At 40.8% G+C, this 12993-nt stretch overlaps 1 long non-coding RNA gene across 3 annotated transcripts in view; it reads left to right on the plus strand.

The window, feature by feature from the left end:
- LOC109489419 overlaps window positions 1-11118 on the plus strand; it is a 101318-nt gene extending 90200 nt beyond the window's left edge. Inside the window, exons 1-4 of one of the 3 annotated variants that reach the window (XR_002142413.2) lie at window positions 1907-2048; window positions 3346-3414; window positions 10180-10248; window positions 10981-11118. This is a non-coding gene — a long non-coding RNA (uncharacterized LOC109489419). Of the gene's footprint in view, window positions 1-1906; window positions 2049-2608; window positions 2700-3345; window positions 3415-10179; window positions 10249-10980 lie in introns of those variants that run through there. The other 2 variants (XR_004623544.1, XR_004623543.1) reach the window with 2 other exon arrangements.
- The last annotated feature ends 1875 nt before the right edge of the window (window positions 11119-12993 follow it).

A 12993-nucleotide genomic window follows, 5' to 3' on the forward strand; every position in this document is an offset into this window, starting at 1 on the left:
TCTCAGCTATCAATTCCTTCTCTCTACGTATTTTACAGATAATTGCACTTAATATTCCAGGAGAAGGTAGATCAGGACAGGCTGGAGTATTTGTTGGGGGTGTTTATGGACTGGGAGATGCTCTCATGGGAGACATTCCTCCAGGAATGATGCCCAGCAATTAACAGCAAGAAGACTGCTGAGTGGAAAATGCATCATTCCAGGATGGGGTTGGACCTTAGCTCTGCTATGAACTGGTATAAAATTAGAAAAGGAGAGCGTGAGTGCTGACCTAGAGAGACGGATGTAAGGTTATAATTTCATTAGAGTTTGGTTTGTTTGTTTGTTATTGAATGAGGTATTACATGGGACTACAAGGAGGATGGGGCTATTGAAGATACTCGTTGAAACTATTGGGAGTAAGAAGGAGGAACACTGGGTAAAATGGCAACAATTGTTCAGGAGCCAGCAAGCAGTTGCTCTGTTTTATCTTCCCAGGGTAGAGACATTTGCTTAGAATGAAATGGATTTCAAAACAATCACTTTCATCCTAAATGAGTCTACCCAGGAAGAAAAAGCTATTAAGCCATCAAGGCAGCCCCCTCCGTGCTCCTCACCTAGGTATTAGAACAAAATGTTTGCAAACCAAGGACCTCATTTTCAAGAGAGGCCTGTAGGTTAACAACCTTGCTCATGGAACCTTGATTTGCAAACATATTCCAAATATTTACCTAAAACTTAAGTTCCTAAAATATCAATTGTTTGGAGATAAGATACTTAGGACCATGAGGCTATGTAAAAAAAATAGAATATAATGCCACTTTGGAGATGTGAATTTGCAAAAACTAGTATCTGAATCTGTAGTTGTTTCAACATTCAATTGTGTGAATAAATTAAGTATTCTGATTCCTCATTCTTGCTTTGCATATGTAAATATGGTGTTTTGTACTTGTAGAATTGTTTAGATAATTAGAGAGTTGGATTCTGAGCTCAAAAATCAAATCTTTCAAGACACATTTGGCTGAGAAAAGAGTGGGACAACTGTTTTCATCTTTGCTTTTTTTGGGTTATGAGAAAAAGAAAGTTTTTTTGGTCAACCTAAGTTATATTGCCGCCTACCTCTCAGAGTGAATTGGCAGTTTGTATGTGAAAATTAATGAATCAAAGAGAAAACTAAATGGGGATTAAAAAAAAAGGGGTGAGATTAACGCAGAAAAGTGTCCAACGGTGCGTGCGTAGGTGTCGAACACTTATGCCACTGGGCAGTTTCAGGGGGCTTTGTACTTACGGGGAAGCTTAGGTCAAGGATTGATTGACTCACTGATTTATTCAATAAATATCTACTGAGCACCCAATAGGTGGCAGGCCATCTGTTAGGTGCTGGTAGTTCAGGAGCTCGCAAGGCAGGTGAAACTCAAGCCCAGCTGGAGAGGACCCAGAGAGAGGATCCCCAGAGTCTTGAGGCCGGAGAGTGCAGTTGTAGCACTGACCACCAGGGAAGGACATTTCTTCGTTTCTACTTCATTGGCTCCCTGTACCAAGCAGGTGTCTGAAAAAGTCTTTGGAATACCTAACAGGTTCCCTGGACCTAGCAAGGCAAGGGTTGGGGCCAGAGACCGCATGCTCAGAGGGTTGTCCCTTTGAGTATATTGTGATGATCTAGGTCTGGGGTTTCTCAAGCAGGGTTAGACCATTCATACACATAGCTAACAAACAGTTATTTAGCTTTTCCTAGGTTCCAGGCACCATAAAGTTACCAGGGAGTCAAAGTATTCATAGACTTTGCCCTCATGGAGTGTCGTGGCTAGTGAGACAGAGAGATGTAATCAAATAATAGAAGAAACAAAATATGTGACTACAAACTAAGATCAGAAGTTCAAGGCTCTGCAAGAGCGCAGAGCGGGGGCTTTTCGACTGTACTGGGATCTGAAGGGAGAGGAGGGTTTAGTAGGGGAGTGGAAGGGAGAGGCTCATTCCAGAAAGAAGCCAGTTTGTGAGAATTTCTTGGACTGGGGAGGAAGAAGGCTGCTGCGGCTGGACCACAGAGAGTGGCAAGAGCAACAAGCGTGGTAAGATTGTAGTCAGGGCAGGCAAGAAACGAAGGTACAAAGAGAAAGAATCCTCTTGATACAAGTTGGGCTGCTGGTGGCTTCTAGCAAGTTCAGAGAGAGGCTGTCTGCTTCTAGGCTAAAAAGCCAGGGTGGGAGGTGGGAAGGGGGAGGGGAAACACTGGATAAAAGTTTTTCAAAGTTAGGCTAACATTAGACAGATTTACTGAATGAGAGTAGCTTGGTATAACATTTTAAGTTCAAATGGAGTAAGAAGCTCTTATGAAATACCAACGTAGCATTGGTCCTTCCACATCTAGTTACTTTCTGTTTCCTGAGCGTAAGGAGTGATCTGATAACACGTTTCTAACCATGTAGCACAATGCCTGCCTGGAGTATGCACTAAAAATTTGCCGGTAGATTAAGGTCAATTTAATCACAATAATTACCACCCTGTAGACTCCAACCTAATGAAGACCTTGATGGAAATCTAAGCACTGGGATGGGGGAGACAACTGGGAGTCATAACTACATAATTTACACATTCATCTCAAAAACTGAGTTGACTAAGTCCTGGAGAACAGATTTTGTTGTTTGTTTTTTTAATAATCACTGGAATTTTGGGATAGTTCAGAGGCATTTTTTGATGTTAAAGCTTGAGACTTCATGACGGTAAGAATTTTGTCTGCATGATTTACCATCTAAAGGATTATCCTGGGAGGTGGGTGGGGGGATGGGGTAACTGGGGGATGGGCATTAAGGAGGGCATGTGATATAATGAGCACCGGGTGTTATATGCAGCTGATGGATCCCTGAACTCTACCTCTGAAACTAATAATACACTATATATTAATTAATTGAATTTAAATAAAATAAATTGTTTTTTTAAAAAGGTGTGTCTTATCTTAAAAAAACTTCGAAGTCATTTAAAGAGGTGGTCCTACATATTCTCATGTGTATTTCATATGCTAGGCTCTGGTATTCTGACTAGTATTCTGACTTAATACATCTCTTTCCGTTTTTAGTTGAATTGAAAATTTTCATTTACTTTGTTTGGGTTTAAAGTAGCAGCTTTCAAACAAGGGCCCATACAGACCTGGAAGAGGACATTGCAGGAGCTCCAAGGTCACGGAAACCTTTAAGGGAATCAATTTCCAGATCCTCAGTCTCTGCACCGGCTCTTTCTGAAAATGAATCTCCCAGAGAGAATGGCTGTGGTGGGCCAGTTATCCTTCCCCACTGCCCTTCACGATCACTCTCCTTTATTCTATAAAGAAAAGCATGCGTCTGACCCATCTCTAATCTTATTGTACTGCAGAACAGTGATATGTGAGACTGCAAGGCTCCTGCGGAAGGCTCCCGTAAGAGAGAGGCAGAGCAAACTCGGGTAAGAATTACTGTTGCATGCTCCACCTTATTTCTGAATTATTTCAGCAACAAACTCAGGCCGTTCTGTCTCAGTCCATTTCACAATAAATTTGAATTTATAGGAAATACAAGATGTGATTTAACATGTTTATTAAAATAAACAAGGAAGTCAGACATTTTTTGTTAGAAAGTAAGTTCAGTTTGGTAGGTGGGTTTGACAGGAAGGACAACCTTTGACGGTTAGTTCTAGGGCAGGCGTTTTCTATAGATTTAATCAGTTAAATTTTCAGCTCCATAGTTTTGACAAATCTATGTGGAAAGCATGTGTCAATATAAATATGTAGGTAAATACATCCTCTGCAATAATTTAAACCTACAGTAAAAGTTCTAGAAGTCAACTTAAACATGTGAGAAAGGTTACATGGTTTCTCAAGAGCTCATGGATTTAAAACATGGGAATAAGAGAATGTATGGCAGCCCGGTGAATGACAGTCTCCCAAACTTGTCACGACAAAAATGATTTAGCATTAATTACTTTAAACATTAAGTAAACAGGTTTCTTGGAGATTGATTATGTGTATATATATATATGTGTGTGTGTGTGTGTGTGTGTGTGTGTATATATATTCATGTATGTACAGATCTCTATTTCTCACAGTTGTTCAGGGGACAAAAGATGGTTCATTGAGTTGTTTTCTCGAAAGTCTTCTCTTCTTTTAGGGGAACATAGGCTATCTTCTCCTGCAAAGTTGTCTGCCAGTGGTTGAGAAACAAACCTGTCATTTCAATTTTTAAACACTATGAAATCAGGGCCAAGAGAAGAGTGTTTTAACTCCAGATCTGCTACTCAAGAGGTCTATTTTCTCTGTATAACAGTCATTTGTTTGTTGTAGAAAATTTTGAAAATACCAAAAAGCGTAAGGAAAATAGAATTAGCGATGCATTTCTACTTTGTTGTATATCTTTCTAGTCATTCTTCTATGTATAGAAATTACTTTCTTCTTTCTTTTTTTTTTCCTCTTCTTTCTTTTTTAACATTGGGATTTTACTATTACAATTGTAACTATTTTTAAATTTCGTCAACACGTCCTGATCATTTCCCCATTTCATTAAACGTTGTTCTACAACATCATTTCTAATGATCGAGTAGTATTCCATCAGAAAGAGGTACCATATTTAAGTCGACATTTTGCAGACTGGAGTGAATATGTGGCTCCTTTTCAGAGGAAAAATAAATTCCCATGTTACCTTGAGGGTCGACTTACGTTATTTTTATTATGTTGCTAGTCCTCTATGTAGAAATATAAAAATAGGATTAATTCTTCATGATCCTCACTTGTCTACAACTATAAAACCAACACAAATTTACATTTAAATTTAGATATAAAGTCAATATAATTAAAATGCCAACAGCCATTTAAGGGGATGGTTGATGTTCAACAGAAGAATGATAAATATTTTATGTTTTTTTTCTTGGTGTGGTTCATTTGATTTTGAGCCTCATGGACTATCATCTGAATCATCTTGAAAATCATTATCATTTTCCTTCTAATAATAAACTCATTTTAAACCAGAGATCTATTATTATCACAGGTCAAACACTTTAATGGAGTACCTCAAAATACAATATCAACAAAAGTTTTGGGGCACCTGGGTGGCTCGGTGGGGCGCCTGGGTGGCTCGGTTGTTAAGCGTCCGCCTTCGGCTCAGGGCGTGATCCCGGCGATCTGGGATCGAGCCCCACATTGGGCTCCTCCGCTGGGAGCCTGCTTCTTCCTCTCCCACTCCCCCTGCTTGTGTTCCCTCTCTCGCTGGCTGTCTCTCTCTGTCAAATAAATAAAAATAAATAAACAAAATCTTTAAAACAACAAAAACAAAAACAAAAGTTTCAACAAAAATACTTTGCTGCTACACTTCTTGTTAAATAGAAATACAGCTCCTCGCAGCGTGAGTCTGACAGTGACAGCTGTTTGCCAGGTGATAACTCAATCCTCCCAGCATTCCTCTGGGAGCTGCAGCGTCATCTCTGTTCCTAGAGTACTCCATGGAGTTAGCCTTTTTTTTTTTTTTTTTTAAAGATTTTATTTATTTATTCAACAGAGATAGAGACAGCCAGTGAGAGAGGGACCACAAGCAGGGGGAGTGGGAGAGGAAGAAGCAGGCTCATAGTGGAGGAGCCTAATGTGGGGCTCGATCCCGTAACGCTGGGATCACGCCCTGAGCCGAAGGCAGACGCTTAACCGCTGTGCCACCCAGGCGCCCCCATGGAGTTAGCCTTTGCTTGGCACTACCAATGTGACTAGAAAACAAACACAAACTTGGACATTGAAATCATAGCTTAGCTGTGAGTTATAAGTTAGTCTACCAGATGGCCCAGAATATCTTTACATTGATATTTTTTAGATTACCATCAAAATAAAAACACAGGATTAAAAAAAAAAAGAAGCTTCTTTTGTAACTCAGACCCTCAAGTAAGTATAAGGCTTTTGGAGGCCTAAGGTGACCAATTTCTCTATTGCTTGGTATCTGGTATATGAGTTTTCTATTGCTGTTGTAACAAATTACTACAAATGTAGTGTCTTAAAGCAACAACATTTTTAAAATCTTATAATATTAGAAACAAGAAACCCTAAAAGTATGGTGTCAGCTCAGCCATGTTTCTTTTAGAAGCTATGGAAGTGTCTGTTTCCTAGTCTTTTCCAGCTTCTAGAGATTACCACATTCCTTGGCTCATGGCCCCTCCTTCTGTTTTCAAAGACCATCACTCCAACCCCTGAATCTATTACCCCATCATTTTCTATAGTGTTGGCTTTGCTTCCTTTTTATAAGGTATCTTATGATTATATCGGGCTCATCCAGGTAGTCCAGGATAATCTCAAGATTCTTAACTTAGTCATATCTGCAAAATCTTTTTTACCATGTACAGGAACATATCTGGAGGTTCTGGGGATAAAGATGTGGACATCTTTGGGGAGGACATTATACAGCCTACCGTATCTGCATACTAAAATCCCCCCTTAGTATAAACAAGGCCATGATGCTGTCTGTAAATTATGAACAAGGCCGTGAGGTTGCATGTTATTATATTCATCAGAAGTGATTGTTCTTTCAGGATAAACTTCTAGTGTTGTAATGTATAAACCACAGGGTAGGTATGCTTTCTAAAAAGGACTTTTTTAAAAACAATGCTAAATTACCCTCTGGAAGGGTTTTACCAAATGACACCCCTGACAACAGTGCAAACAAATTTTCCTATCCCTTGAGCACAGTAGATATTATTATTTGTTAAAAAATCCTTTGTTATTTGATAAGAAAAAAATTATTTTATTTTAGGGTAATTTGACCTGAATTATTTTGATGACATTGGACATTTTTTAAAAAAATATATTCACTGGCCATTTGTACAAAAGAAAAAAATTTAAAGGGAAAATTTTGTCAAGGATCTATGGCTTTCAGGGGTTAACTTTGTTATATAGGAACTACCTAACCTGTAAGTGGCACCTTTCTAAAATTGTGGCATCAGGAAGAAAAGGTAGAATGCCTTTGAGCTGAACTTCACATCTTGGAATGTTAAGGAGAGTGAGGTCATTGTTTAGATAAATGCAAAGATGATTATATCCCGGAGGAAGTTACTGGAGCCCAGTGTGTCTCCTGTGGAGAGTCCCGTGTGGAGAGTCGCCAGGACGTTCCAACCGGGAGCAGGCCTGATCCTACATGGATGTGCAGCCGCGCTGGGGAGGGTTCCTCACTGCCACTACCCTGGGCTGTGATCTTCTCTCTGGGGCAAATGCCTTTGATGCAGTCAGCGGATGGCTCAGTCCAAACTAACTATTTTGTCTGAGAGCAATTATTACATTATCGTTATAAAAATAGGAGTGTCAGAAAAACTTCCTAGATACATGAAAAGTTGAAGGATTTTTATAAATGGTTACAGCCCACACCTACGGCCTGCTCACTGAGTAAAAATTTTGAGTTTAGATAAACAAAATAAGAAAGAAAAAACCAACAACGACCAGAAACTAGTCATGATGCAGAAGGAATGTTTCCTAAGGCCTCTTTATCCTCAGGATGGTTGAGAAGCCAGAGGCCTGCGATGTTAATAACAGAGAGTCTGGAATGGTAAGACTGAACACATCAGATAAAATGGGCAGGGTTGTAGAGTCCCTAGATTTTATTTACTTATGTAGACTCTATTCTTTCTCCCTCCAAACTTGTTGCCAGGTTAGAAAGATAGGCACACCACGAGGCATTTAACAAAACCATGCTAAAATATCTGCTCTCAGTTTTGGGAACCAACAATATCCTTTCTTGCTTGCTGAATCCCAATGGAGCTTTGCTTTCCTTAAAGAAGACAAGTGTCAGTGGTTTTCTTCCTTTAAGATCTCCAGGAGGAGGCTGTTTTTAGCTGAGAGCTGCTGCTTTGCCTATCACTGTAGTGCTGTGTAGGATGCCTGGTAGAGAAGGCAGCTGGGGAGGAGGAAGTCAGAAAGTGAATGCGTGTCAGAAGGAAGCTCTGGAATAAAAAGGGAATGTGCTAGGACTTACACGCACTCAGCAAAGGCAGCTTTCAGGCGGAGCAGACCAGAATGCATTTGGCAGGAGCTAGCTTTCTGGGCTCCTTCATTTGTTTGGTGTTCTAGGAAGATCTGACTTATTTGTGCCATTGCAATGATATTGTTAGGTTTAAAAAATATGTTTTCTTATGCATAGTAATTAACAACAGGATTCCAGGATTTAAAGAATGCTAGGCATTTTATAGACTGCAGCCAGCAGATGGTGATAGCGCACCATGAAAAAGCAAATAAATTGGGCTCGGTAAGGCTGTGAGGTTCAGGCTTGTTTTGCTTTGTTATTTAAGCTTGACAATACCCATCTATATATTCCGTGGGCGCAGAGCGTTTGAGCCTGGTCTAATCTTAAACTTGTTTTATGGTGATATCATTATTTTTTACTGCTACAAATTAACTGTCGGTTTCAATCTACCCCATGTTTCAGCTGCCTTCGGGGATCATCTTGTCAGTTATGCAGCTTTCCAATTTTATGGCTGAGATCAAGAATGATTCCTTAAAGGCACATGGGAAACAATGTGTCTTCAGAATGAAAAGTGGAAAAGTTGACGTGAGCTTTGCTACATGGCCAATAACATAGGTGTTCAGGAAAAACGGATAAGGACAAACCATGAAGGCCCCTGTTCAGTCTGAAACCCGAGTGTCTTGACATTTACTCAGGTGCAATCATTCATGCAAGTATCGATAGTGACCTGTCAATGGAGTGAAATGGAGCTACATGAGTTCCAATATTATCTTACTGAGTCATGTTCAAACATGCGAAGGGGGCCTTGTGGGCAACGCAAGTGCCAGATCCATAGGAAATTCTTCCGCTCGGACATAAACTATCACAGAAAGTCACTCCTTCTTTCTTCTTTGCATCCAATGCTTATCGAGGGCCTACTAGGTGCCCTCTCTTGTTTCAGGGGCTAGAAAGTCCTTGTTAACTTATTGGATGAAAACTTGATTGCTGCCTAATCTTTTCTTGAAGTGTAAGGGCAAAAAGAAATTAAGATCCTCTTTATAGAGCTGGCAGAACATCGTGGATTGATGTTAAACTTGAAGGAGAGAGGGTTCAGTTTCCATCTTGCCCCCGTCGAAGATTCCATCAGCAACATACTGTCATAAATCCGTCACTGGATTCTGCTACCAGCTAGCACGCCGTCCAAGGGTGTACTAAGAGACAGGGAAAAATCCCCAAAGCCCATAAAAAAGGCCAGCCTGTTTTTCACATGTGGGATGGACAGAGTGAGCATGGGTTCAAGCTCCCTGCCAAATTATCTGGGGTCTACCGAATGTTTGTTACTCTAGCTGCCTAAGCGAGGTGATACCTACTCCTGGAACTTGTCCATTTTGATCAGAATTGACTAACCATGGCTATCTCAAGGCATGCTCAATCTGAGCCCGGCCCTTTCCAGGTCTTATTCCAATCTTTAGAATATTTATTCAAGATAGGCGTTATGCTACTCTTTCTACATATAACATAACCAAGGTTGAAAGAGGTTGGTTAACATGCCTGGTCAATAGCCAAGCATGGAATTTAACACAGGTCTGTCCACGGTCTTCCCGCTTTGCCCTACTCCCTCTCTTCTGAAGCATTGCTGGCTGTAACACCGTTCCATTGGCTGGAACAGGTATGGAAGAGTGAAAGAGGAAACAATCCCAAGATTTGTACAGACATAAAGACGTCAGGCAGGAGGTATAATACAGTGGGCTCTGAGGGGTCCCCTCACACAGTCTGCAAGAGCTCTGGAATGCTGAGAAACAAAATTGGCAGCCGTGGCCTGGAGATTCAGCCCAAGAAATGGGGTGGCTTGTGCTGAGCAAAGGCTTCAGGGCAGCAGACAGACCGTGGAGTTAAAGGCAGAGACAAGGCCCAGTTAGAACAGCCACCCGAGAAAATCTTCGCTTGAATACAGGGTGTAGAGGATGGATGGCGACGCACTGGTCTTTTCAGCTCACTCTCTGCAAGGATAACAGCAGCACACGCAGAAGCGTTCTGAAACTCAGACAGCCAGTGGCATTTATTTATAGAGAGAAAGTGCACGAGGTGGGATAAATGCACAGAAACACTTTGAACACTAAACGTAGTACAAATGGGTTCACTATTGATCCTTAGTGGAAATGTGCATGTCTGCCTCACGAACAAATATCACTCCTGAGACCACCTTTAACAAAATATTTAGTCTGACCTCTCCAGACTGCATTTCAAGCTTGTTTCTCTCCTTATGTTGTAGGGTTTTTCACGGAGATGTAAGTAGGCTCTGTGCAGCAGTCCCAGAAGACGGTCCCAAGAAGACTTTCAGGTACTAGAGAAAAATCCAAAGTGTTTGTGCAGTGGGTTCCCATTGAAGCATGTCCTATAAAGGCTGGAGAAGAATGAGAAATGACCGAAAGTTAACATAAAGGGCCACGAAGGCATCTAAGGGTATAAGGTCATATACAGCAGCTTGTGGGGAGTGCTGGGGCACAACATCGGGGGGCGTTGCCGGTTGTGTTTCTGCCCGCCCCAACCTGCCTCCTTTTCCATATGCACATGATTGAATCTGTTGTGACCATAGAAATAGTCAAGTGTGGAGAACTACTTAGGGCAGTTTAAGAATCCATTAGAATCATTAGATCTCTTCTGAGCTTGCCAGAATAATCAAATTTATATCCAAGTGGCATCTAGTTTAACTGCCGATCTGCCTTACCTTTGGAAAGAACAAAAAGGACAATCTTATGCGAGATTCACTCACAAATGCCTTCTAATGGTTCTTTAAGAACATTCTACTCGTCTCCAGTCAAAAATGGCTTCATATTTACATTACTGAAGGCCGCTGTTCAAAATGGATTGTGACTTCCTTTTAATAGTCTGTGAAGGAAGGTTGCTCATAGAGTGGTGAGGAACTGAGCAACCTGTGATTATAACACAAGTGATGTAAAACATAAAAAAAAATCAAGCTGCATATTTATTTGATTGCTCAAAGTTCTCAGTGCATTATCTGGATTGCCTGTCCATTTTTGTCTGGGTTAATGTCAGAAGTTTTCAATTGCAGGTCCCTCCAGGATAGGACTGATGTCATCTCCATCACTTTGAGAGCCCCAGGCTCCTCATCCAATAAGCATTTCTTGAGTGCCCGTTATGAGACAGGAGGTCTCCCTGGTACATGGCGCCCTTCCATCTAGAGATGGCAGCAAAGACAATTTCCTTCCTGCATAAATAAATATGTGTGGAGAATCAAAGCCTTTTTTTTTTTTCTTTCTTTCCTTCTGCAAGCTTCTCTTTCCCCTCTCTTGGTCCTGCAGAGCGAAGGAAGGGCAAAATCAGGCATGCTGTTTTCTGAATCTTGCATGTTCAGTGTGAAGCTAAGGCTGATGTAAGTACCACTGCTCAGTGCTAAGGTGATTGCTGTTGGGTGCCGTGTGGCAGACATTGGTGGTTTGATTTTTCTTTTCCTTTCTTTCTTTCTTTCTTTTTTTTTTTTTTCTTCCTTTTGCTTTAATCTTTTCACAGTCAGGAAACAAACAAGGAAAAAATTGGCGTTGTCTCAATTACCACATCTCCTACAAGCACTGCTATTCTTTTATGCCTCATGGCCTCCCAGCAGCAGCTTGCAGGAGCTTTTGGTCATTAAGCTGTCTTGAGCCTGTAAACCACAAGATATTTGTGGCTATTCTAGGAGAACCAGAGCCCAAAGATATCAGTCAATAGCTTTAGTTAGATCCCAAAGTTCTATCAATCTTAGGAGACTCACTTGTTCAAAACACTGTCTCTGTGGAAATGTTTTTGGTATGGTTGTATAGACACCGGAAATATTTGCCTTTTGATAAAAATCATTTATATTTGGAGAAACAATTGTATTTTTGTAACTTCTAATAGCCCATTTGGGATAGTGTTGCCGAAAGTAGGGAATGAGGTATAGTGAAAAGCCCAGAAGGTGAGGCCCATGGCATCACTTAAAAACTTTCTGATTGGAGAGAGTTACTCTTTTTTTTTTTTTTAAGATTTTATTTATTCCTTTGAGACAGAGAGATAGAGAGAGAGCATGAGCAGGGGGAGGGGCAGAGGGAGAAGCAGACTCCCTGCTGAGCCAGGAGCCTGATGTGGGACTTGATCCCAGGACCCTGGGGTCATGATCTGAGCCAAAGGAAGATGCTTAACCATCTGAGCCACACAGACACACCTGGAGAGAGTTACTCTTTACAAGTCTCAATATTTCAATCAGTAAAGTGGGTATGCTAATGACTTCCTTAGCTCTATTTAACATAAGAGAAGTACAAGTCTTTTAAAATTCCAAAGTGCCTTACAAGTGTATGGTTAGAAGGAGAAATAACACTTACTAAGCCTTTTAGCTGCGTGACCAGCCATGCTAAGGAAATACTACTGTAAAAGGAGAGACCCTTTCAGTTTTTTAAAAATGACTTATTTATTCATTTTAGAGAGAGAGAGTACGCATGCACAAGTGTGGGAAGAGCAGAGGGAGAGAGAAGGGAAGCAGACTCCCCACTAAGTGGGCAGCCCAATGCGGGGTGATCCCAGGACCTGAGATCACAAGCCCAGTTGAAACCAAGAGTCAGACACTCAACTGACTGAGCCATCCAGGACCCCTAACCCTTGCAATTTTTATACATAAACAGAGCATCATGGCACAAGCCATAAGGCAGTATCTGTTTCATGATTAAAACACTAGGTTTTGGGGACATGGTTTCAAATTCCAGCTCTGCCATTTTGTGACCTTATCATTTAACCTCTCTATTTTCTCATCCATAAAACAAAGCTAATAATTTCTAATTCATGCAGTTATGGCAGAGATTGAGTGAGATACCATATGACAAAGTACCTAGCACGATGTGAATATAAAATGCATTTATTAGTTCTGGAACTTGTGTACCTTTCTACCACAAAAGATTTCTATTTGTTTTAGGTAAAATATTATGCTATGAATTCATGAGTTATTTTTTAATTTCATGATAATGCTTGAGTTTCATGAGAGAAATCTAGTTTCAGCCAACAACTTTTCCTGCATTGACCCCTCCCTCCATTGAGGAATTGACACTGCCTTCAAATT

This window comes from Ailuropoda melanoleuca, chromosome 2 (genome assembly GCF_002007445.2).
Source record: "Ailuropoda melanoleuca isolate Jingjing chromosome 2, ASM200744v2, whole genome shotgun sequence".
In the NCBI taxonomy this organism is placed as follows: Eukaryota; Metazoa; Chordata; class Mammalia; order Carnivora; family Ursidae; genus Ailuropoda; species Ailuropoda melanoleuca.